The 24271-nt window shown below is 38.9% G+C and overlaps 1 long non-coding RNA gene across 1 annotated transcript in view; it reads left to right on the top strand.

The window, feature by feature from the left end:
* LOC137226455 (uncharacterized) overlaps window positions 1-24271 on the top strand; it is an 854565-nt gene that overhangs the window by 506025 nt on the left and 324269 nt on the right. Inside the window, exon 5 of the long non-coding RNA XR_010944357.1 lies at window positions 22073-22145. This is a non-coding gene — a long non-coding RNA (uncharacterized lncRNA). The remainder of the gene's footprint in view (window positions 1-22072; window positions 22146-24271) is intronic.

The following is a 24271-nucleotide window of genomic DNA, read 5'->3' as shown; positions in this document are numbered from 1 at the left end:
CAGAAATCATGAGGCAGCAGAGAATACACTGATGATGGTATATATTTGCCAGAACTAGATAAATTGCCTGAGAGTATAAAGGTTACATTTGTTAATAATAGTATCATAAGGTTACTTTATTATTTTCCCTAGGGGAAGGATTTTTCAGTATTCTACTGAGTATGAAGGATTCCCTTTCTTCGTTCACGGTTTCAAAGATCTTGTATGTTTTTATCTAATGGAGAAGTAACACTCAACAGTATAAACTATTCTATAAACTCTGAAGCTTTTTCCTGCTGGACCTTAGCATCTGGACCATATGTAATTTGTAGCCCTGTCATTAAACTACTGAGATTTCCTCTCTTAATTCTCAGCTGACATGAGTAGACACAGAATCACAGAGTTCTGGGTAATTATTGCATTGAAATTTTGCTTCTTTCATGGAATATTTTGTATTATGATGAAATGCTTGGTCAATGCCCAACCTATTTATTTTGAGTTTGACCAGGAGGCATTTCCTTTTAGAAGAAAAATAGTCTTTTGAATCTTTGCATCCATAAAATTTTGATGGTTGCTTATAACATGGCCAACATGATTCAGCAAGTTATGTAACAATGTTCAGTTTTCAGTTGTCTATATGGAATTGTAACAATGATTGACATGCTCAAGGCACTGAAATCACAATATAGAACTAATTTCAAGCAGTAGGAAGAATTTATTTCAGAATGATGTGTTTCTTAGTATGGAGGATTAATGGAATAAAGAGGGTCTCTGGAGGGGATCAGTCAAATATCAGTATTTCATGTTAGTTCACACTAGTCATGTACAAGGAGAGAGTAGAATTGAGTTTACCAAATGATTAGGCTTGGCTCTAGAAAAGGATAGGGATTTCGTATCATAGAAATTAGATATCGTGGTAATAACAGATACAAGAACATTTAAAGTAGGTGATCAGGGGACTTCCCTGGTGGTGCAGTGGTTAAGAATCCGCCTGCCAATGCAGGGGACACAGGTAAGAGCCCTGGTCCGGGAAGATCCCACATGCCTTGGAGCAGCTAAGCCCGTGTGCCACAACTACTGAGCTTGTGCTCTAGAGCCTGCGAGCCACAACTACTGAGCCTGCGTGCCACAACTACTGAAGTCCACTTGCCTAGAGTGCATGCTCTGCAACAAAGAGAAGCCACTGCAATGAGAAGCCCATGCACCGCAACGAAGAGTAGCCCCCGCTCACTGCAACTAGAGAAAGCCTGCACGCAGCAATGAAGACTCAACACAGCCAAAAATAAATAAATTTAAAAATAAAGTAGGTGATCAGTGTATAGGTGGCGTATGGAGGCAACAGAAATATCTATCACGTGAATATAGAGATTCCAATAGTGCTTTATCCAATTTCTGAAACTCTTTCCACCCTGATTGTTTTAGTCATTTCTTTTCAGTCTCCATGTCTCTTGTATGGCTCCTTTTCGTTATCAGCATAACCACCTTAGGCTAGTTCTACCAGCCCAGTCTTACTCTTCATGATAAGAATGTGACCACAAATCCTGATGCTGTCGGAGAAGATCAGGCACTATCAGGTCTCAGTTCATGGAATTGATGTAATAACTTATGAAAAATGATGACAGTATAATATTTGTGTCAAATATTTTGTGAGCTAGTCACAGTTCTTTGAGCACCTAGGAAATAAGAGGGTATATTAATTCAAGATATTGATGATGTTATTATTTATATCATCATCACTAAATATTAGGTGACTTCTCAATACTTTGTGAAGTTTTATCTTTTTAGGTATGACTGGTTCTATTATCTTTTAACTTGTGATTTTAATTTCACATCAAATTTGTGATCCTTTGAAAATAAGGAAGAATAAGCGAACTATATTCAAGAAAAATATCCCTAAAATAGAACACTATATTGTAGTATGGGAGATTTGAAGAAAATATTTCTTAACATTTTCTTCCACATTAAGATATTTAAATCTAGCCCAGTTACAAGTTTTGTTTTGGTTTCTTTAATATTTTCTATTTAGTTCTCCTGTTCTTATTTGCTAATTTGCTTTAAGCCTTAAAGATATATGAGTTTGTTTGTATTTTTAAGTAGATCTCCGGTGCAGAGTTGAGTTTCTTACTCCTCAGATCTTTGCACATTGTCATCATTCATTCCAGTCAATTCAAGGCTTCAAACTTGTCTACTGTATTTTTTTTCCTTCTTCCCAGTACCCTTTCCCATTCCCCTCATGCTCATGGGCATCATCCTATCTGTGATACAGGTCTTAAATATGCACATATCCCTGTAGTATTGTTTTGTGGGGGGGTATTTTTAAAATTATATATAGGATATTTTGCTGTTAAGCTTCTCTGTGTTCTACTTTTCATACTTTAACACATTTGAAATCTCACCACTCTGTGGTATGTACATTCACTTTCTTTTTTTTTTTTTTCATTATAGATGGTTTTTCCATTATCTGCATGGTTTATATTTTACACATCCTTGGTTAGCAACAACCCAGGTTGTTTCGAGCTTCCTGCCATCACTAACAGTGCTGCAGTGAACATTGTTATACATGTTTCCTTAGGAAGCTGTGTGAGAACTTCTCTGGTTATATATATCTAGGATTGGAGCCCATGGGTTATAAGGCAAATGGATAATTTATCCCAGTATATATAATAACAATTTTCTTTCAGAAATATCTATACCAATTTATAGTATTCTTAACAGCAGTATATGAGAGTTTCTCTTTTTTCTTATCTTTGTCAACATTCATTATTAAATGCTTTTCTTATTTTTGCCTTTCTGACTGATGTGAAGTGATATCTCATTATTGTCTAATTTTGCCTTTATCTGATTAATAGTAGCATTGAACATTCGTTCATGTATGTTCTTGTTAGCCATTGCATCTTCTCTTTCTGTAAATTGCTTATTCATCTATTTTGCTCATTTTTTTCTATTGAGATTCCTGTCTTTTTCTTGTCAATTTATAAATATTTTTCTTAGTATGCAATCTGTCTGTTGACTTTGTCTGTGTTGTTTTTCATTAGATAGAAATGTTTTTTTTAATTTTTTACTTATTTAAGAAATGTTTAATTTTAATGTAGTAAAATCCACTTTTAATTTTTATTTATTTATTGCCTAATAGTTTGTATGTTTGGGGTTTTATTTAAGAAGTTTTTTTTCTATGCCTAGGTCACAAAAAATTTTTCTACATTTTTAAAAATCTTTTTAATTTTAACACATACATTTTAAGTCTGTCTGCTATCTATGCTATGGTAACATGAAAGTTTAGCTTTACTTTTCTTCATATAGTGAACCTGTTTTCCGAATACCATTTATAAACAGTCCTTTTCCCCATTGCTTTGTAGTGCTATATTTTCCTTCCATTTTCTATTCCAGTCCATTTGTTTGCTTTTCTGTTCCAAAGTTAATACAGTATCAAATTTTTTATCACTATAGTTTTGGTCCTGTCTTCATATCTGTTAGAGAAAGTCCCTCCCCTCCCACCCTTTTATGCACCCTTTATTTTCTCTTTCAAATCTGACTTAGCTATTTATGGACCTTTATTCTTCCATATAAATTTTAATATGAGTTTTCCAAGTTCCTCTTCAAAGATCTACTTGTAAATTTGTCTCTTAATGACCATATATGGCAGCATATTGCTACATTTTGATTGTTATTTAAAATCAGGAAGCTATTTCCTTAAACCTTTTGAAAATGTTATTCTACTCTTTTCTACACTCAGGTGTACTTTTATCAAGTCTGACTTTTTCCGGTGGTCCACTCTTCTCTCTAGAAACTTTCAAATTTTTTCTCTTTGTCTTTAATATCCATGCATTTTACCGTAATGTTTCTAGGCTTGGCTTTCTTATTCTCCATGCTTTATCACTCTGAAGTTTTCCATCCTCTTTCAGTTAGGGAAATTCTTGGACATCATTTCTTGAACTAGCTCCTTGTCTGTGCCTACATACATATTTTCTCTCCAAATGGGACTTCTTTTATATATATATTGATATTTCTATTGCTGATTCCATATATCTTGACCCTTTCCCTTTCTTCTTTCCAATTGCTTTTTGGGAAAATATTGTAGGCTAGTTTCCAGTGCCCTATTTCATTCTTCTCCTGGATCCTTTTAGTTATTTATCCATTGCATTCATAATTTATTTAAACTCACATATTTTTCACACCAAGTATGCCTGCCTGGTTCTTGTTTAGAAGTGCTTGTTCTGCTTCATATTCCAACTTATTGTCTCTTAATTTGTTGAAAATTAGTTTTATTAGTTTTATTTTGAGTAACAAATAAGATAGTAAGTAGGGCTTCCCTGGTGGCGCAGTGGTTGAGAGTCCGCCTGCCGATGCAGGGGACGCGGGTTCGTGCTCCGGTCCGGGAAGATCCCACGTGCCGCAGAGCGGCTGGGCCCGTGAGCCATGGCCGCTGAGCCTGCGCGTCCGGAGCCTGTGCTCTGCAAGGGGAGAGGCCACAACAGTGAGAGGCCCGCGTACAGCAAAGAAAAAAAAAAAGATAGTAAGTAAATAAATGATAAGAACTGGTAAACCCAGTATTTGCATTTGGGTTTGTTGTCTTTGTTTTGTAGCGGTTATTAACGCTCCTCGGATGTCTAGTTATTTTTGCCTTTGAGCTTGTTTCTCTCTGGCTGGTTTTGTAAACAGGAAGGCTCAGGTTCTAGCTTGTGCTGCTCCTGAGGGCTGAAGGTGCGTGGCGGGATGATGATCTGGGGCAGAGAGCCCACTATTCTACACACTGGGCTTGGCCATCCTTTGCTCTCTCCTCACCAGATGATCTTTAATGCTTGGTTGTAATAGGTTAATGCTGGGGATGGGTTTGGTGATGCTGTGGGGTTTGCTGTAATCACCAGCCCTTTTGTTATCCATCTTAGCCTTTGTGAGTCTCCTGTGCAGCCTGGGTGTCATCTGCTGATCCAGTGACCCTGGGTAGGCAGTGCTGTTTTTCTGTCCCATGAGTTATCATGTGGCCAGTATAATTTTAAAAAAAAGAGCTTTACAGATGCATAGATATAGAGAACACAAACTAATGGTTACCAGTGGGGCAAGGGAAGGGAGGAGAAGCAATATAGGGGTAAGGGGGAAAAAGGGGGGTTATTATGGGATTATATAAAATAATATATGTGAAATTTTTGAAAATTGTAAAGCGCTGTAAAATCTAAAGAATCATTTAATTTAAAAAAAAGAATTAAAATAAATAAATAAATTTTAAAAATACAGCTTAAAAGCCCTCCCCATCTTATTCCCCCCCTGTGGTACCTTGTTCCTCGGACACATCTGCCCAATTTTCAAGCACTTCTCTCCATCTTTGTCTGTTTTTTTCCTTCATATTCACTTTGTTTTTCCTCTAGGACAACTTCTGTGATAAAAGGAGAGGAGAATGCCAACATCTAGGCTAATGCTTAGTTTTGTTGAATCCCATCCATATTTGTTTTCAAATGATGGATATCGAAATAGAACCAAATTTAATTGAATGCTCTCTATGTGCCAGGCCTGTGCTAAGTGTTTTTCCATGCATTGCATCATCTCATCCTCACAAACATTCTAAGAAATAGGTGCTTTTATTATCTTCATTTTACTGATGAGAGAATTGAAGTCTAGATAAACTACTTCACATAGGTAGTAACAGAACTAAGGTGCAAATTTAGGGTGTCAGATTCCAAAGTCTTTTCCTTTTAGGCTATATTGTAATTTTGTGTTTTGGTTTAAATTATGTTTGTTCTGGGTGGATGGACTTCATGGTGTTCAAGAACCTTCTGAAAATGTGTCCAAAATTTGGTGTTTGTACATACAAGATATTTTTACCTTTGATTGAGTCCATTGCTTTCATTAGAGTCTCAAAGGTGTCTATGAGTTCCCACAAGGTGAAGAACCACTTTAAGAGTCAAAACTTACATGAGGGCTTAGGTCCTAAAGGTAGCCGGTAATGCAAAACAGTGGTGTATAGTGATTTACCTCTGAAATTTTCTTAAATGACCCTCACGTTTAGACTGAGCCGATAGAAGCTCAGGAGCCAAGAATTAACATTTTTTATTTCTCTTCAGTTTTGGTGCGGGTATTTCTTTTCCTGGAGCAGTGGAGAACAAGTTAGTTTGAAAATATGATAGGGGTAGAGGAAGGAGGGTTAAATAAAGGATTTTATCTCAATAGCTTGTATAATTGCGTTCATTTATTTCAGTGCTCAAACAATGGAAGTTAACTGCAAATTGAAAAAAAAAATTTAAGACAATATCAACCAGGTATGAAGAAGAGGAGTTAAATAGCCATATGTTCAGTGGCAGGTTCTCCATGCCCTAAAGCCTGTGCAGTCATGTACCAGCCCCAGGAGCTGAGTGCCCCAGTGACCCTATTCACTCTAGTCAGAATCTGGTGGATTTTCCATTCATAGGCTCTCAGGAGGATGAGGACTGTTGAAAAAACTTCTGACACTTCTTTCTGGCAAATAGAATACTCTGTGATGAAGCTTAGATAACAACCTCTCCAAGGTGTCAGAGGCTCAACTTGGCTCACCTTCAGACCTGACCCGGCCTCTCAGGGCTCCTTTGTACCAGGGGTACCCCTGGTTCCCAAAGCCCTTTTTTTTTTGTTTTTTTGCGGTACGCGGGCCTCTCACTGTTGTGGCCTCTCCCGTTGCGGAGCACAGGCTCTGGACGCGCAGGCTCAGCGGCCATGGCTCACGGGCCCAGCCGCTCCGCGGCATGTGGGATCTTCCCGGACCGGGGCACGAACCCGTGTCCCCTGCATCAGCAGGCAGACTCTCAACCACTGCGCCACCAGGGAAGCCGCCAAAGCCCTTTTTACAGCAGCCAGATCATCCATGCTCAAGGGAAGCCTGAACTGAATTGGCCTCTGGAAACAGATAAATAAATTGGGGAATTAGATCAACCTTTGCTCTTCTGAAGTAAGCTCTAAAGCATAAACCTATTTCATAGAAAAATACTTATATGATAGACATGTAAGACTTTTAAAAATGTATGTCCTATCAGAGTTAGAGTACAGTGCTAAGTAAAATGAGAGACGATCTAGTTTCTGTATCTATTTCAGAAAATGAGAGGTTAGAAAATGTCAACATGCGCCATATGCTACTTTCATAATTCAGTCATTCACTTAAAACAATAGTGATTTATAATACTGAAACTTTTTAAAAGTCTGCCGGTTTCAGCCTTGAGATGTTCTGTGTTCTCTAGAAAGTGTCAATTTACTGGGGTTTCTGGTCTCACATGGACCTTAACTAAAACTCCTCTGTGAGGTGTTAGCTGGTAGCTTGTAGAAAATGTTTTCTTGCCAAAGACACAGAACGTGGCTCTCGAGTTGCCCCCAAATGAGTAACTGACTCTGAAGATGTCAGGAGTAAAATGACTCCATTTTACAATCTCTCCTAGCGGCAAGGAGCTTCTCACTTCCAGAATAAATTCATGGCAAGATCTGTTCTTTTAGCTGGTAGGATGTTGATCAGCAAAGCTTTCCTTCCAGCTTGCTGACAAGGGGAAAGGCCCGTCCCAGTTGCGAGGTGTATGTGACTTGTGAAATGGAAGTCTGTATAACTGGGCCTGCGTGATGGTTCCACTGAAAGTCTTTGGATGTTACAAGCACAACTATTTGTCGATTGCACTCACGTGGGGATACCACACCTCCCTCCTGTATGTGGGGTTTTGATTCTTCCTTCTTGCAGTTCCCCAATATGATACTCTATTTGATAGTCCCTAAGCATCTCATTTCATTTAAAACCCCAGTCTGGTATTCTCATGTGTAAACCATACTGCAGCTTTACGTCAACTGTAAAAGGCTTTCACATTTGTTTTCTGTATCCATTGAACTCTGAGCAAATATCACCATCTTATTTTACAGCTGAAAACTCAGAGACACAAGATAGGAACAACTACTATGCAGTCTGGGCTCCCTATATTTCTACTGTTTTCACTCTTTTCCTTGGACTGGAATTCTCAAACTTCAGTGTATGTAAGACTCATTCAGGTTGCTTGCTAAAAATAATAGGAATGATAGTTAATGTAGTACTTAATATGCACCAGGCATTCTTTTAAGCACCTCACATATATCAACTGATTTTTTTCCTCAGAACAACTCTAAATAAATATTATGGTTATGCCATTTCACAGGAAAGAATATGGAACTACAAAGAGGTTTTGTCAGTCGTTCAAAGTTTAACACTTAGTAAAAAGCCTGGAACTAGAATTCAGATGAAGGGAGCCTGGTTCCAGGGTCTGTGCTTTTACCCATTCTGCTGGTCCCTAGAAGACTCTTTTTTCCCTTTCCCTGAGATTTTGGAATCAGAGAGTCTGGGGTGGGGCCCGGGAATCCTAACTTTCAACGTGCAATTCCCCCAGTTCCCAGATGGCTCTCGTGCTGGAGGTTCTCAGATCATACTATGAAAAGCATTGACTTTGGGATTCAAAGACATAGTTGGTCTTCAGTAGTCATACATTGCAATGAGAATTCCTCTAAGGGACATTATAAATGAACAGTTTATAATCAGTAGAGCAAAATATAGAGGGAATGTGACTGGAGATAGTGCTTAATGGTTAGAAAAAGGTAAATGGTATCAAAGGAGAAGATTGATGGTAAGAAAAGCCACAGAACTACAATAGACATCATCTACCTTATAACTTTCCTTGGAGCTAGATTTACACCAGACCGCTCAATACCAAATTTGATATTAGAATGTAAGTTTCTTTCTCACGTGGTTTTGAGAAAAGTCAGTGGAAATAATGGTAGAGGGCTTGGGTTAGAGGTATTTACTAAATGATAACAATTCAAGGTTCCTAACTTGTAGGATCTGTAGCTGCACTGTCCAAAATGGTAACCACTAGTCACATTATTTAAATTAATTAAAATTAAATAAAATTTAAAATTTAGTTTCTCAGTCATCCTGGTCATATCTCAAGTGTTTAATAGCCATAGTGGCTACAGTATTGGACAGCACACAGGTCTAGAATCTTGCCATCTTTGCAGAAAATTCTATTGGGCAGTGCTGATCTGAGAACTTTTCCCAACTCTTATCATAATTTTTTTTTTCTTACCATTAGCAAAATCTACCCTGTTAAAGTAATTAAATGACAGAATTTAGCATTCATAGTTAGGCCTGGTTCAAGAACACCCGAATGTTCAGTGTGTAATTTTGCAGTGCTGGTCACTTAGCATCACATCTCAGTAAGGACCTGTTATTTTCCCACTGTTTTATACGGGGTTATGTGGGTTGGAGGGAGGGTGGTCTGTGAATTATAAACCATGATAGTCTTTCCTCAAATGTTAATAGGCTATCTCCCATGCAAATATCACAAGGAGTTTCAGATGAACTGGTATCCCTGGAAGAATGCACCAGGAGGGCCAGGAACCATATCAACATCACAAATATGACCTCTTATATTTCGTATTTAGCTTGGTTATGACTTTACCTTCCATTACTATTGTAACTCATGGGTGGCAGATTTTTAAGACTTTCTGCCCTGATAAAAGTCAGGAGTGATTTTATTAGATTTACGTACACAACCCATTGTCCCACAAACTAAAACGTGTGCTGAATACACCATGTCGGGGCTCAGTGGGTCTTCAAAGACTCCCGAGCAGCCAGTTGTCTCAGTTCCAGTCCCCTGTCTCCAGCAGGAGAATGTGATGTTGGCCATGATTCAGTATCCCATAGATGGACTGCTCTGGCCTGCAACTGGACCCCAGAGCTGTGAAATTGTTACATTTCTGGCCTGGCATTCCAGGGTCAGATTCCTAGAGTTATTTTAGACATTTTCCTAGAAGTGTGGTTCACAACATAGATATCCATTCCCTGGAGTGAGTTTTATAAGAGATCCAGTTAGCTCGAATCAAGCGGACTCTGCCCGGTGATCTAAGTGCCAGATAATCAGAATAGACTTTGGTAAAGAATAGCTCTTAGCTGTTAGCTAAGTCAGTTTAAAGTGGTTTTTCTTTCAGCTTCAGATATGAATTATTATATTACACATGCAGTTATTAGCTATTAGCAGTCATACTAACCCTCCCTCTCTCATACTGAATAGAACCCTAAACAAAAAATCAAAATCATTGAAACTGAGAGCTGAAAGGGAATTGTGAGATTACCTACTCTAACCTCTTTTATTTTTCCATACGAGGAACTGTGTCTCAGAAAGGTTAAGAAAATTACCCAAGATCCCCAGGCTAATGAAGGGTATCAGTACTGCCAACACATATCTCCTAATTCCTTGTTCAGTACTATTTCTACTGTGTCATCCTTTTCTGTAGGAGTAAAGATGTGTACTGTCACATGATAGTAGGAAAATCTTTTCCTCCTACTGAGAGAAGATGCTTGGATTCCAGTTCCAGAAAAGGCACAACTTAACAATAGCTAATGCATATATGGCACTAAGTGTAATATATGCTAGGCACTGTCCTGAGCCCCAGTGATCTATGATCTCATTTAGTCTTCATGGCAACACTTTGAGATCCTATCATTATCCATTTTACAGATGAGTGAGCTGAATCGCAGTGAGGTGAAGTAACTTGCCTGAGAGCACACAGCTAACACTTGGCAGAATCTCAATTCAGAGTCAGGAAATACAGTTCCAGACTCCACATTCTAACCACACTGCTTTGCTACATATAGGCTCTTATCTGGAGCCACCAACCAGGATGAGTAAATGTATGCAGATGATGTTGGAAAAACGTGTGTGTGTGTAGAGTGCTTAGTTCTAAGGCAAGATTTTAATAATATTTTCTAATTAGCATTTATGAAAACCAAAACTGTTATTTTCATTAAAGCATTCATTATTAAAGGCACTGTTTTTGTTGTTGTTGTTTTTTAACTAAAACCTTTCAGTGATCTTAATGAGTCCAGCAACCAAGTAGCAAGTAGGCATAGCAGTAAAACCTGCTCCTTTGGTGGCAATACTGAGCAGTCATTTCTCACTGGTAACAGCAGCGCTGGCAGGCTAATGCCATTCTCTTGCTCTCTGGGGTGCAGCCCTTCTGAACAGAGACAAGGCACATAATCAGGAGGGATTTCCATTTGAAACAGTGAAATGGCCTGGGGTTGTTAGTCTGGGAAATATTATTCCTGCTTTCTGTGGATAAGTGTTGATATCACAATGAAAAGGGAAAAAGTGTTCTGATGAAAACAGACTCACTTATTTTAATATAAACATGCTGGCTTATATACAGAGCAAGTCCCTGGGCCCATCACAGAATAAGTTATTGAGCAGAGGTTAAGGAAAAGTGATTCCCAGAAATGAGCCCTCACCCTGTGTGGGGTATGTCGTGTTCATAAGAGTGATAACATGACATATTGAACTAAATAAATACAAAATTTGGAATGAAGAGTCTGTCTAGATTGTGAGCTCCTTGTCGGTGAGGACGCGTGTTATGTTTCTGTTTTCTGCCTGGAGCCCCGCACAGTCCCAGGCTTAGGGAGGTGAGATGGACACATGGGTAGGTGAATGGGATTGGAACCAGAGATGGAGACCCTGCGAGGAGGGAAGTCATAAGAATGGTTCTTCCTGGCTTCATCTTGGCTATTAGTGCAGAAGGAAGCTTTGACCCATAGTCTCGTCACTGATTAGCTCTCCAAGATTTAGCCAGACGTTAACTTCTCTGAATCATAGTGCTTTTAATTAAAATCCTTATCATACTGGGTGGTGGTAAAGATAAAATTAGATATTTGTAAAATTCTTTATAAAATCAAAAGCTACATATAGGTGTAAGTTATGAATAAATCATTTCCTAATCAGATAATTAGTGATGAACAAAATTGACTAAGAAAAACATATCTATCCTTAACCCCCATCATAACTTTTCTATCTCTGAGTACTTCCTTTTTCCACTACCACTGAGGTTTAATTGTAGCCCAAGTTTCTTCTTCCTCACACCTGTCTCAGACTTCCCTCTGTCTACTCTATCCTCCAATTAAGTTATTTATGTTCTTCTAATGTATATGTATTTTTAATCAAAACGTCACAGAGAATAAATCCTATTCAAAATTCCCTGGAGTAACCTAATGTCTGTCATTGGACTTCAGTCACTTCTAGTTATAGCATAAATTATTGCCATTCAGAATACTTAAGAGAGGTACTAAAAAGTCTTGATAATATGGATGAAAAAAAATCTCTGGGTAGTGAATTGTCAACCACACAAGTACCTGTGAAACTTTAATGTTCATACAAATCCCCTGAGATCTTACGGAAAGGCAGATACTGAATGAGTGACCTGGGGTGGAGCCCGAGTTTCTGCACTGCCCAGGTGATGTCGACACCGCTGGTCTGTGATGTATACTTTGAGTGACCGGAACCTACACTGTGATTCCTAATATTTCCGAGTATGAGGACACTCTTAAAATTTTAAGTATTGGCATTATTCTGATAATAAATTTTAAAATACATGTAAGCAAAAAATCATCTCACCAACCGAAGACAACTAAACTGATTTATACATGGTACATATAGATACCAAATCAAACTTGGGGTCCTTCTATCCACATTGGTTTGTTTGTTTGCGTTTTAGTTGAAGTATAGTTGTTGTACAGTCTATCCACATTGTTTTAAAGCTGCCTTTAAATAACTTTAAAACTAATCAAGTAACACATATTAATTTTAGAAAATTCATAGAATAAAAGCAAGCAAAAAGAAGATAATTTCATACCTGGTACAAGGCACAAACAATGTGAGCACATCCATCTATTCTGGCCTGCTGGAGGTCAATATGGGTTTCCCCTTCATCCCTTCCCAGAAGTTCTTGATAATTGTGAAAACTAGCAATAGGTATCACAATAAGACATTCTCTCACTAATTCTAATTACTTTAAATAGCGGTGAAACAGCCATATCTCTGCAGTTTTCCAATTGAATCAATGTCAGTCAGGAAGCGGGAGGCCAAGAGGGCAAATTTTCCCGAGTGCTAATAGTTGAATCACCGTCTGTTTCCTCATATGAATTGACTACCTTTAATGCTCGTTACTGTCAAGTTGCTCTGAACTGGAAATAGGGGTTTGTGTGCATGAATGGAGGTGCTGATATATAAATCAAATTCTTACAAATAACAAAAGACACACACACACACACACCCCTACACTCACACCTACGTGCTCACTCTTGTATGAAGGATATTAGAGCCTTTCCTTGGCACCAGAGCATTTGTGTTCTTGTGAGCATCAGAGGGATAGAACAAAAAGGGCCTTGAACTAGGAGTCTGATGGACCAAATTCTAGTTTCTTTTTTTGTTTTCATTTAGTATGTCACAATAATTTTTTGAAATTTCTAAGTAATATGCTTCTGGGTCTCAAAGGCTACAAAGTGTCACGTGGGGCTGCAGTCTTATTCATGTGAGGGTCAACGGGGAAGTCTCCACTTCAAAGCTAACATGGTTGTTGGCAACACTCAGTTCCTTGTAGATTGGCAAACTGAGGGCCTCAGTTTCTTATTGGCCGTCCGTCAGAGGTTGCTCTCAGTTCCTTGCTAGGTGGGCTTTCCCATCACAGCCATTTGCTTCCTCAAAGCCAGCAAGAGAGAGACTCTCTCAATAAGACTGTAATCTTATGTAATATAATTATATGTATATATAGTATATACATATAATATGTATGCAATGACATATATCCCATCACCTCTATTAGTCACAAGTGTCAGATCCTGCTTACACTCAAGGGGGCAGGATCACAAAAGGGTGAGAATACCATCTACATATACTGTATGTGTATATATATATATAAAAATATTATATATATATGTATGTGTGTATATACACACACACATATATGATTTATTTTAAGGAATTGGCTCATGCAGTGGGTGGGGTTGGAAACAGGGTAGGCTGACAGGCTGGCAACTCAGGCAGGAGTTGATGGTGTAGTTTTTTATTTTTTGCTTCCAGTTTTATTGAGATATAATTAACATAGAGCACTGTGTAAGTTTAAGGTGTACAGCAAAATGACTTGACATATACATTATGGAATGATTATCACAATAAGTTTAGTGAACATTCATCACCTCATATTTTATATCTACAAAATTAAAGAAAGAGAAAAAAGTTTGTGATGAGAAGTTTTAGGATTTACCCCCTTAACAGCCTTTATATATAACGTACAGCAGTGTTAATTATATTTATCACGTAGTACATTACATCCCTAGTACTTATTTACCTGATAACTAGAATTTTGTAGTACCTTTTGACTGCCTTTATCCCATTTCCCCTCCCCCTCCCCATGGCCTCTGGGTGGTGATCTCTTTTTCTATGAGTTTGTTTGTATATTTGTTTGTTTCGAAGTATAAGATGGTATAGCTTTGAGGCAGAAACTCTTCCTCTCTCGGAAACTTCAGTTTTTGCTCTTAAGGCATTCAGCTAATTAGGTGAATTCACCCCTGTTATTAAACGAAATCTCCTTTGCTTAAAGTTAACCACATCTACAAAATACCTTCACAGCAACACCTAGATTAGTGTATGACTAATAACTGGTACTATAGTCCAACCAAACTGACTGTACTAGTTTCCTAGGGCTGTTGTAACAAAGCATCACAAACTGGATGGCTTAAAACAACTGAAATTTCACAGTTCTGGAAGCTATAAGGCTGCAGTCAAGGTGTTGGCAGGGCCATATTCCGTCCAAAGATTCTAGGGGAGGATTCTTCCTTGCCTTTTCCAGTTTCTGGCAGCCTCAGCTATTCTTTGGCTCGTGATAACATTACTCCATTCTCTGCCTCTGTCTTTGCATGGCCATCTTCCGCCTTTGTCTGTTGGTATCCAAAATTTCTTCTTATGAGGATACTAGTCACGTTGCATGAGAGCCCACCCTAATCCAGTGTGACTTAATTTTAACCTGATTACAGCTGCAAAGACCTCATTTCCAAAATAAGGGCACATTCACAGGTACTGGGGGTTAGGACTTAAGCGTATCTTTTGCAGGGGACACAATTCAACCCATAACACTGACCATAACAGGCGTTTATGCACCGTCTCCTGTTTCGTATCAGTTGAGGGCTGCTCCAAGGGCTGTTAACTGTCTGGAAATTCAGGCTGGCTTGAGAGTGGGCCAAGAGCACTGAGGCCAGACAAAACCCTCAAGCAGAGCTTGCTGAGAAAAACCATAGCGTGTGTGAGAACAGCGAGTGTGGAGGGGTTACGGGAATGTGGGTGGGGTGTGGACACCATTCACTGCACAGCACTAGCCAGGGGACATCTAGAGATGACATTTACCTAAGAATTCATGCTGTGTCCCCAGAAAGTTTATCAGTCTCACAGTAACTAAACGAGGGTACAGAGTGCCTTATACCCTGATGCCCAAGTGACTGGAAAGAAGACAAGCTACTATTTCACACCTCTTTTCTGAAGTGATAAGCAGAATTCAACCTTAGAAAGAAAACTTTTTTTAAAAAATGTTGGGTAAATGCTTCATAGGCCTCTTTGGTTATACAAAGGTAAAGCCAGACATCCTATAATGGTGAGGTTTGAGACAACTTCTCTCATTGTGATTAGAATTACATCTCAGCAGTACTCATTTTGATCTTGACTGTGAAACAGACCTTATGCAAACTGTAGAGAAAGAATATTTTCTTTCTTTTAATCTTTCAGAGGGGACACAAGAAGGTTGGTTGTCGGGTAGGCGGTAGGTAAGGAGAGCCCAACATCCCTTCCACAGAGAGTTACATGTTTATCTGTAGGTGATCTGGGTCTGCAGTGTGGCAGCAGGCGGGGGCCTAAGATGAAGCAGGACCCATGCAGGGGCCTAGTCTGAAGTTTTAAGGAGCTGCTGTAACAAAGTACCATAAACTAAGTGGTTTAAACAAGAGAAGTTTACTGTCTCACAGTTCTGTAAGCTAGAAGTCCAAGGTCAAGGTGCCAACAGGGCCATGCACCCTCTGAAGGTGCTAGGGGAAGATCTGTTCCAGGCCTCTACCCTAGCTTCTTATAGTTCCCTGGCTTGAGAAACCCCAGTCTTCAGGTGGCATTCTCCCTGTGTGTGTGCCTTTCTGTCCAAAGTTCCCCTTTGTATAAGGACACCAATCATATTGGATTAGGGGCCCACTCTACTCGTATGTAACTTCATTTTAACTTAACTAACTACATCTGCAACAACCCTATTTCCAAATCAGGTCACATCCTGCTTTACTGGGGACTAGACCTTCAACAATTTATAACAATACTTTCATCTAATAGCAATGCCTTTGTCCAATTTTAAGAATTTTTTTTTTTGGTAGTTACTCGTTTTTATAAGCTCACATCTTTAGTGAAGTAAACCAGGTTTGTTTCCAAGCCTATGCCAGGTCTGTGGTGACACTATATAGGAAAACTACCGAAGTATGGTAACACTGGTTAGGACGTGCAAAAAGCAACTGGCAAAGAAATCTGCTGGTGGGGAGGAAGACAGTTGACAGAGATGTTAAATGACAACCAGGATGGGTTTTAGGACTTGTAGATATTCCTAAGAAACTGAGAAATACTCAGAGAGGTGAAAAGACAGGATTCCGTACTAATCAAGCAGGAGAGAGCCTGAAACTTTTGTTACTTACATTTTGAAAAGAGTGAATCTCAAAACAAATGAATAAATATAACAAAACAGAAATAGACTCAAAGATACAGAGAAAAAACTAGTGGTTATCAGTCGGGAGAGGGGTGGGGGGTAGGGGCAAGATAGGGGAAGGAGGATTAAGAGTAACAAACTACTAGGTGTAAAACAAAGAAACTATAAGGATATATTGTACAGAGAAAGAAATATAGCCGGTGTTTTAAATGGAGTATAATCTATAAAAATATCGAATCACTATGTTATATACCTGAAACTAATCGAACACTGTAAACCAACTATACTTCAATAGGAATAAACAATCTATAAAAGTTGGCAATTTCATATGGTTCAATCTAAAAAAAGAAAAAAAGAGAGAATCCAAAGTCCAGAATACTTGGGGATATGTGGTTTTAAACCTCATCTTGTCAGAATCTTTTCTAAAGATTCATCTCCCAGGGACAGATTCCCATTAATAAATCTCAGTGAGATTGATATATTTCCACTACAATGTCAATTAATCAATTAATTTAGAATGGGAAGTACGATTATTAGGTAAACTAGAACATTTGAATGGTCCAGTTGATATATATATCCCCTGAGGTCCATTTCTCATAGAAATCCCATCAGAATGCAGATTTATTTATTTCCAGCAAGAAACATATCACCACAGGCAAATTGGATATCGATGTCAGTCTTCCCAGTGCATTCCCTCCCTGTGAGCCAAAGGCCGCCTCTGAAGTGCAGAATCAGATCAAGGCAAGTGAGTATTAGCTCATTGGAACACTCAGGTGCATCAAGCTCTGGAGCTCTGGTTTTTCCATCCCCACAGAGGGAATGCCTCTCACGCACACTCTCAGACTCAGAACTGGATAGGTAAGGAAATCATACATAAAAATACATCTATTGGGGCTTTCCTTTTCTGTTTTCCAGGGTGACTGTGCATCCTCCATTTACATTATCCTTCTCCAAAACTAGTAAACACACGTGTTTAGATCTCATCATACTTAGACATCTCCACGTTGCGTTTCTGGGCTCCTGAGTTGCGAGTGTTTCCAAGCCCTTTGATCACAGAGTCACATGCATTTTCCCAGTTAATTCCCCCTAATGCCTGGTCCCAGCCATAGTGTGTGAATTTTACTTCTTTATCTACCAGGGAGCGTGATGTCCCCCCCCTCCAAGTTTTGTGGAAGGGAGCACCTTCCTGTGACTCACACATTCTAATAAGACTCTAGACACTGGCATTCTCTGACATATGTGCGGGTTGAAAAAGATCTTGTACAGACTGAAAAATGATCTTGTGATCTTAACTGAACCCTCTCATTTTATAAATTATTGCTTGGAAAAGCCCTGTGAGATGCTCACATACACAGAGGTAGTGAGTGACAGGGTTGAAACCCAGCCTGGCCTTTCAGACTCTCATTTGCTGCCCCGGGCTACTGGGTTTTCCAGGTTTTGGTTGCTTCTGCCCAAGAGTGCTCACTGATAATCATCTTTTCTTTTCCTTCTTCCTTTCTCCCTTTTTTCCCCTCACAGAGGATGGAATGTCACAGAACCGAATCACTGAAATGTAAAAACATTTAGAGGGCTTAGTTTTTTTTTTTTTTTTTCATTTCTTGTCCAGGGAAGAACACACCTCTTTGTCATCAAGACAAAGTAGATTCTTTAAGAGAATTGTTTTCAACAGGGCTGCTCTGTAGTGGGTACTGGCCATGACCTGCTAGAAAGTGAATTGCGCCATTCAAATGTGTTAGTATCCTACTACTGAAAATTTATTTTCTCATTCTAATGGAAGGCGATGACTTCTTCAGTCATAAACTTAGTCTGGTTTTATTTAAATATTGTTAAGTGTCATCAGCATAGGATCTATTATGCTGGGCTTCTGAAGAGAGAAGCAAATAGTCACTTACTAAGCTTGATTAGACTTGATGTGCTATGACATGCAGGATAATTTATTCTTGCTTTAAGTCCAATTAAGGCGAAAGAATCCCCAGGACAGCAGAGATTTTGATGGCCTGTGTTTATATGGATTACAAAGATGACTTTTGGAAGGGAAATTTACTTTTCGATGGTCTATTCCACTGTTTATATTGGAAACACTATTTTTCTTAGAAAATGTACTGTTACTGATAAATATCAGAAGCCAGTGCCTATCTTTGTTAGTCACAGCAGCTATAAGGCTGAATGCTCACCCATCTTTTTCTGTTCCACAGGCGTACATGTGAGAGGAGAGTGTGGTACAGAGAAAGGGGGAGAGCACAGGCTCTGAGGTCACCTCCTTCACTTCTTAGCTCTGTGACTTGGGCAAGGTACTTGACCTCTCTGGACCTCAATTTCCTCATCCTTAAAATAATGATGACGATGAACAGTGTTCACATTCAGAGTTGGTGTAAGGGTTGAATATTTTAATACCTGTAATATGTAAGAAGAGTGCCTGCTGCTAATAAAACTAAATAAATATTAGCTAGTATAATTGGTATCACATCACATTTTACAGACAACATTCAGTATAGAGTCCAAAGTCTACTATCACTCAGAATGGCCAGATATGAATTATATATCTACCTTTAACATTATTGAAGCAACTTAAAATCACTTCAGGTTCTTATTTACATCAACTATGGACTTACATACATGTAATAGACAGAAAATGTGTCTTGGGGCCTTGTAGTTCAAGAGTTAAATCATGGCTCTGCCATTTACCATCTCAGTAAACAAAGGATTAGCGTCATCATCGTGTCTCATGTTCTTGTCTACAGAATGGAATAATAATACTTATTCGTAGCTAATATTTGTCCAGAGTATCAGTAAGCTGATACTTGCTACATATCAGGCACTGATTTAAACACTTCTGATGTAAGAATTCATTTTGTCTTAACAACCACCCTGTGAGGAATAAGTCCTTGGCCCAGTTCATACAGTTAATGAATAGCCGAACTAGGGTGGAAATCCAGGCAGCTTGATTCCAAAGCCCAAGCTCTTCATTACTGCATGTATAATGCATTCATTCACTCCACAGATATTTATTTCATGCTTCACATGTGTCTAGGTGGTTTGGATACAGCAATGTATAAAATAGAGAAAACAAACAAATGCCTCCTGCCAAATTTAACTCTCTGTGATAACAGGTGAATTAATATAGAGAACAGTATGGTCCACCTGAAATATAACTCAAGCCACGGATGCAAACCACAGGTACAATTTCAAATTTTCTGGTAGCCACATTATGAAAAGAAACAAGTAAAATGAATTTTAATAATATATTTTATTTAACCCACATACCTAAAATATTATCACTTCAGCACATGGCCAATAAAAATTATTAACCAAGTCATTCTTTTTTTTATATACTAAATTTTCAAAATCCAATGTGTATTTAACATAGCACTGCTTAATTCACACTAGCCACATTTTAAGTGTTTGGTAGCACATGAGCTAGTGGCTACCGTACTGCACAGAGCACTTCTCCAGGATAAGCATGTGCCCTTGAGAAGAGCCCAGTGTGAACGCTCTGAGTGGAGAAGGGCTTGGTACTCCGCCTGGAGCAGGGTGACGAAGAAGTAGAGTGGTCAAGATGAAGTTTAATGGGAAGGCAGGGCCCAGGTCATGTAGGACCTTGTAGGCAATGATTGTAGGTGAGTCATCTGGGAAAAGGCAGGGATTTCTTTGCCCTGTTACTTTAAAGCACAGCTCCCTTTATCTTTCAAAGTCTGAGTCCTAATTCAATGAGTGTATAACGAGTAACTAAGTCACCCCCAAATCTTGTTAGCAAAAAATTGCTTGTGTTAGTGATCTTTTCAGTGCGGCTTATTTACTTTATCAGAGCAAACTAATGCCTCTTGTCATCTGAAATACAAGTGGCTGTAATACTGACTTACAACACAGCTTTCAGTGTGTGAGCCAATTGAATTTCACCATTGCAAACAGCATACATGCATAATCAGCTTTGAGAGTTGAAGTAAAATGAAGAATTTTCATCCAAGGTTGGTTTAGTTCATTTAAAACTGGCTTTGATTTAAATTCCAAGTGATGCTTTTAGCTCACGCAACAGTTAAAATGGAATGAAGTTATCTAATTCCAAATCATAATCCCTTCCCTTCGGTAACCTTAGAATCCAGTGTGTGGCATTGGGTCATACAAAGCGTGAGTGTTGGTACAAGAACGGCATGATTCGTGTATGGTTTTTCTTTCGAATTTACACAGCATGTTCAAGTTGAAGGGTGACTTTGAAATTTTATAAGCTGAAGAATCTGGAAGCACTGGAGTCCACACAGTCTTTTAACTCTAATAGTAAGTCTTAACTAACTGCTAGACACAATTACAGGGACCTCTCCAGAGACAGGCAAGAAGGAGTCTTTATAAGCTGTATATAAATTTTAAAAGATCCTTATGTCTGTTTTGTTAAAACTTTGTATCCTTCACAATCTACTACCAAGTTATGTTACGTTATAAACTTGGAAACATTTCCACATGGAAATATTATTTTGATCTTGGTAGATAAGTTTAATGATGTTGCATTATATATCAACAATACCCAAAGACCTATTCTCTTCTCTGAAAATGCTGATTCTTGGATTTCCCTGCTTTAATAAAATCCTGCGTACACGCTCCACTCCTGTTACACAGAGCAGAAGGCTTTATATGTAATTATCAGAAGACCGAGTTCAAGTCTGTATTCAGTAAGTGAAACTATTTGGAAATCTAGTTTTTGCAAATTGAAAAGTTTCTGTCTTTCTTATCCTCATCCTTGCATTCTCCATGGTTCGTTCATTCATTTGTTCATTTATCTGATATACATTTATTGAGCTTTTTAAGGACACTAAGCTAGGTGCTCTGGAGTGGCTTTCTTTTTAATGTAAGTGGCTCCTCATTGAAAATGTTACATATGTGATTATAACATGATTTACAATGTTCTGAATATACCAAAAGGTATATACAAAATGATATGGGAATTTAGAGAAAGGAGGAACTATGGGTGAGATTCAGAGATGTAGTTAGTTATTGAGGTTGGTTCTCAAACATGTGTAGAATTTCAACAGGAAGATCTTAGAGGGAGTCAGCATTTGAGAGAGGGAACCTGTTCAAAAGAATGGTCACGTTATTCTGTTCTTAAGTCAAAGTCTTCAAAAGAGAGCAAGAAGAGAGTAAGAATGGGAGACAAGGCAAACTGGGGTCCAGGGCAAGAAAGCTTTTAGTGGCAGCCTGAGTATAAACCTTATTCTGTGGAAAATCAGAAGACTTAGAAATTTTTTCAGCAGAGAAACCATTATTCTTTAGACTTCTTTTTTCCTGGCAAAACATTTAGGACGAATTGTAAGGGAAGTGGACAGGAAATAGGGAGACCAATTGCAAAGTAATTGCAACAGTCCAGTGGTAAAGTAATAGGGGTTGAAGCCACCAATCTTAGTGACATTGTGGAATTTTAATCTCAAGGCCCAGATCTTTGAGACAAGCAAGTGGAAAATGTTGATGACACTTAAATTTTTAATCTGACCGGTGTGAGAATAGGAGGGTGAGTGAGCAGCTGGTTTGTGGGGAGGATGATGTGTTTTGGACAAATTAAATTAGGCATTCTATCCATTATCCTCTCTAGATGGCTGAACTAAAACCCAAGCTGACGTGAAAAATGGAGCCAGGAGGCGGGATGGCGACAGGACGTTCTAGAGGTAAAATGTAAAGATCCATGACACTCAAGCTCTTTCTCTCTATGTAAGACTAAGCCGGTTCTAACAAAATTCCATACGGGCCAAGTTCAGATTGTAGCTATTGGTTTTCCTCTTCCTTGTGATATTGTGACTTACAATAAGAAATATGTATTTGGTCTTTGTCGCTGTTTCTGGCACAGAGACCCCCCCCTAAAACCTTGGAATTTCCTAAATGTTGAGAGTGAAAAGGTGCCTTTTGTTATGTTAATGACTTTGGGAAAGCAGCTGAGGATAGGGGCTGTTGCCTGGAGCCAACCCTGCTTGAGGGGTTGGAGTTTTCATTCCCACCCTGACCTTGGGGAGGAAAGAAGAGCTGGAGATGGCATTCAGGCACCAATGGTCAGTGATTTAATTAGCCATGCCTATGTGATGAGGCTTCCATAAAAACCCAAAAGGACGGGGTTCGGAGAATTTCTAGGTTGGTAAACAGGTGGAGATTTAGGGAGAGTGATGTACTCAGAGAGCATAGCAGTGCCATGCCCTTTCCCCATGCCTTGCTCTATGCACCTCTTCTTTCTGGCTGTTCCTAAGTTATATCCTTTTATTATAAACCAGTAATCTAGTAAGTAAGTTGTTTCTCTGAGTTCTGTGAGCCTCTCTAGCAAATTAATCAAACCCTAGGAAGGGACTGTATAAACCTCTGATATATAAGTCAGTCAGAAGTACAGGTAAGAACCTGGACTTGTGCCTTGCACCTAAAGTCCAAGGAGGCGGTCGTTGGAACCCCCAATTGATAGGCAGTCAGTCAGAAGCACTTTTGACTGGCATCTGAAGGTTGGGGAAACATTCTCATCGGACTGAACCCTTAACTGGTAGAACCTGATTGTTACTACCCCTGGTTATGGAGTTGAGTTCTTGGACACCCTGCTGGTGTCTGAGAATTGCTTGGTAGTGTGTGGAGAAGCCCCCACACCCCCACACCCACACACTCACACACACACACACACACACACGCTTTGGGATTGTTCTCAGAACACCAATAGGCATTCCTTATTAAAAAATGAAATCATAGTTTTATTGCTTCATGAAAAATTAAATGTACAATTTGATATTTGTGGAAGATTTGGACATTGAAATGCTTGGCCTTAATTTTCTTCTTTAAGAGAGAATTTTCATTAGTGACTAGAAAGACGCTCTGGGTGTTTGTCCAGAGAATGGTCAGTGTACTGACTCTAGAATAGAGAAAGACCCTACATTTCTCAGAAGTGATTTTAAGACTGTCCCACTGTTTTATCTATCCAAGGCAACAAATTACTTCCCACCACCTTTGCTCTGCCTCTCCAAAATCCACCCATCCATCCAAATTATGTCTAAACACACCTCATCCATTAAGCTTCCTCTTGTCTACACTCATATGTTTTCAGTTCTTGAAATTCCCTTAGCAATACATTTATGACCATCATTGACTTCTAGTTAGTGATGTGCAAGTCTCCTTGTTAGAGTGTAATACCTTTGAGAACATAGAGTGTTGCTCATTTCGCCAACCTGCAGGTACCTTACACATAGCTAAGGGTTGACAAATGATTGGGGAATGAATGTGTGTGCAATCACCTAGTTTGCTGAGGACGTCCTATACGCCAGGCAGTGTTCTAAGCACTTTACATATGCTACTTCATCTAATCTTTGCCACAACCCGAGATAGAGCCTGTTCTTTTGCCTAAGAGAAGGTGAGGGTAAGGACTTGCTGGCCACTTAAGTAGCAGAGCCAGGACATGAACCCAGGAAGCCTAGCTCCAGAGCTTACGGTCTTAGTTACCCCCTTCCAGATACTATATATTGCCGCTTCCAAGTACTATAGTACATGTCCCAATTTGCTTACCATATACAGTAAAGAGGAGAAAGGAGGAAAATAAAGTTTAGAGGACTGCCTTTCTAATTACAGATATATGACTTTGTACAAGACATAAGTCAATTTATCAGGTTCCTCACATAATGTGGATTAATAGCAGTATGTATTTTATGAAATTCTTGCGGTGATTAAATGAGACAATGTACATAAAATGTACATAGTGAAAATAAACTCTTGTGTTGATGGGAAAGGAATTCCTAAGGTGTGTAATTCACATTATCTCCTTCTAGATCACCAC

This window comes from Pseudorca crassidens, chromosome 6 (assembly GCF_039906515.1).
Source record: "Pseudorca crassidens isolate mPseCra1 chromosome 6, mPseCra1.hap1, whole genome shotgun sequence".
NCBI lineage: Eukaryota > Metazoa > Chordata > Mammalia > Artiodactyla > Delphinidae > Pseudorca > Pseudorca crassidens.
Note: the sequence above shows the minus strand (reverse complement) of the source record. Positions and strands in the feature narration are given on the sequence as shown.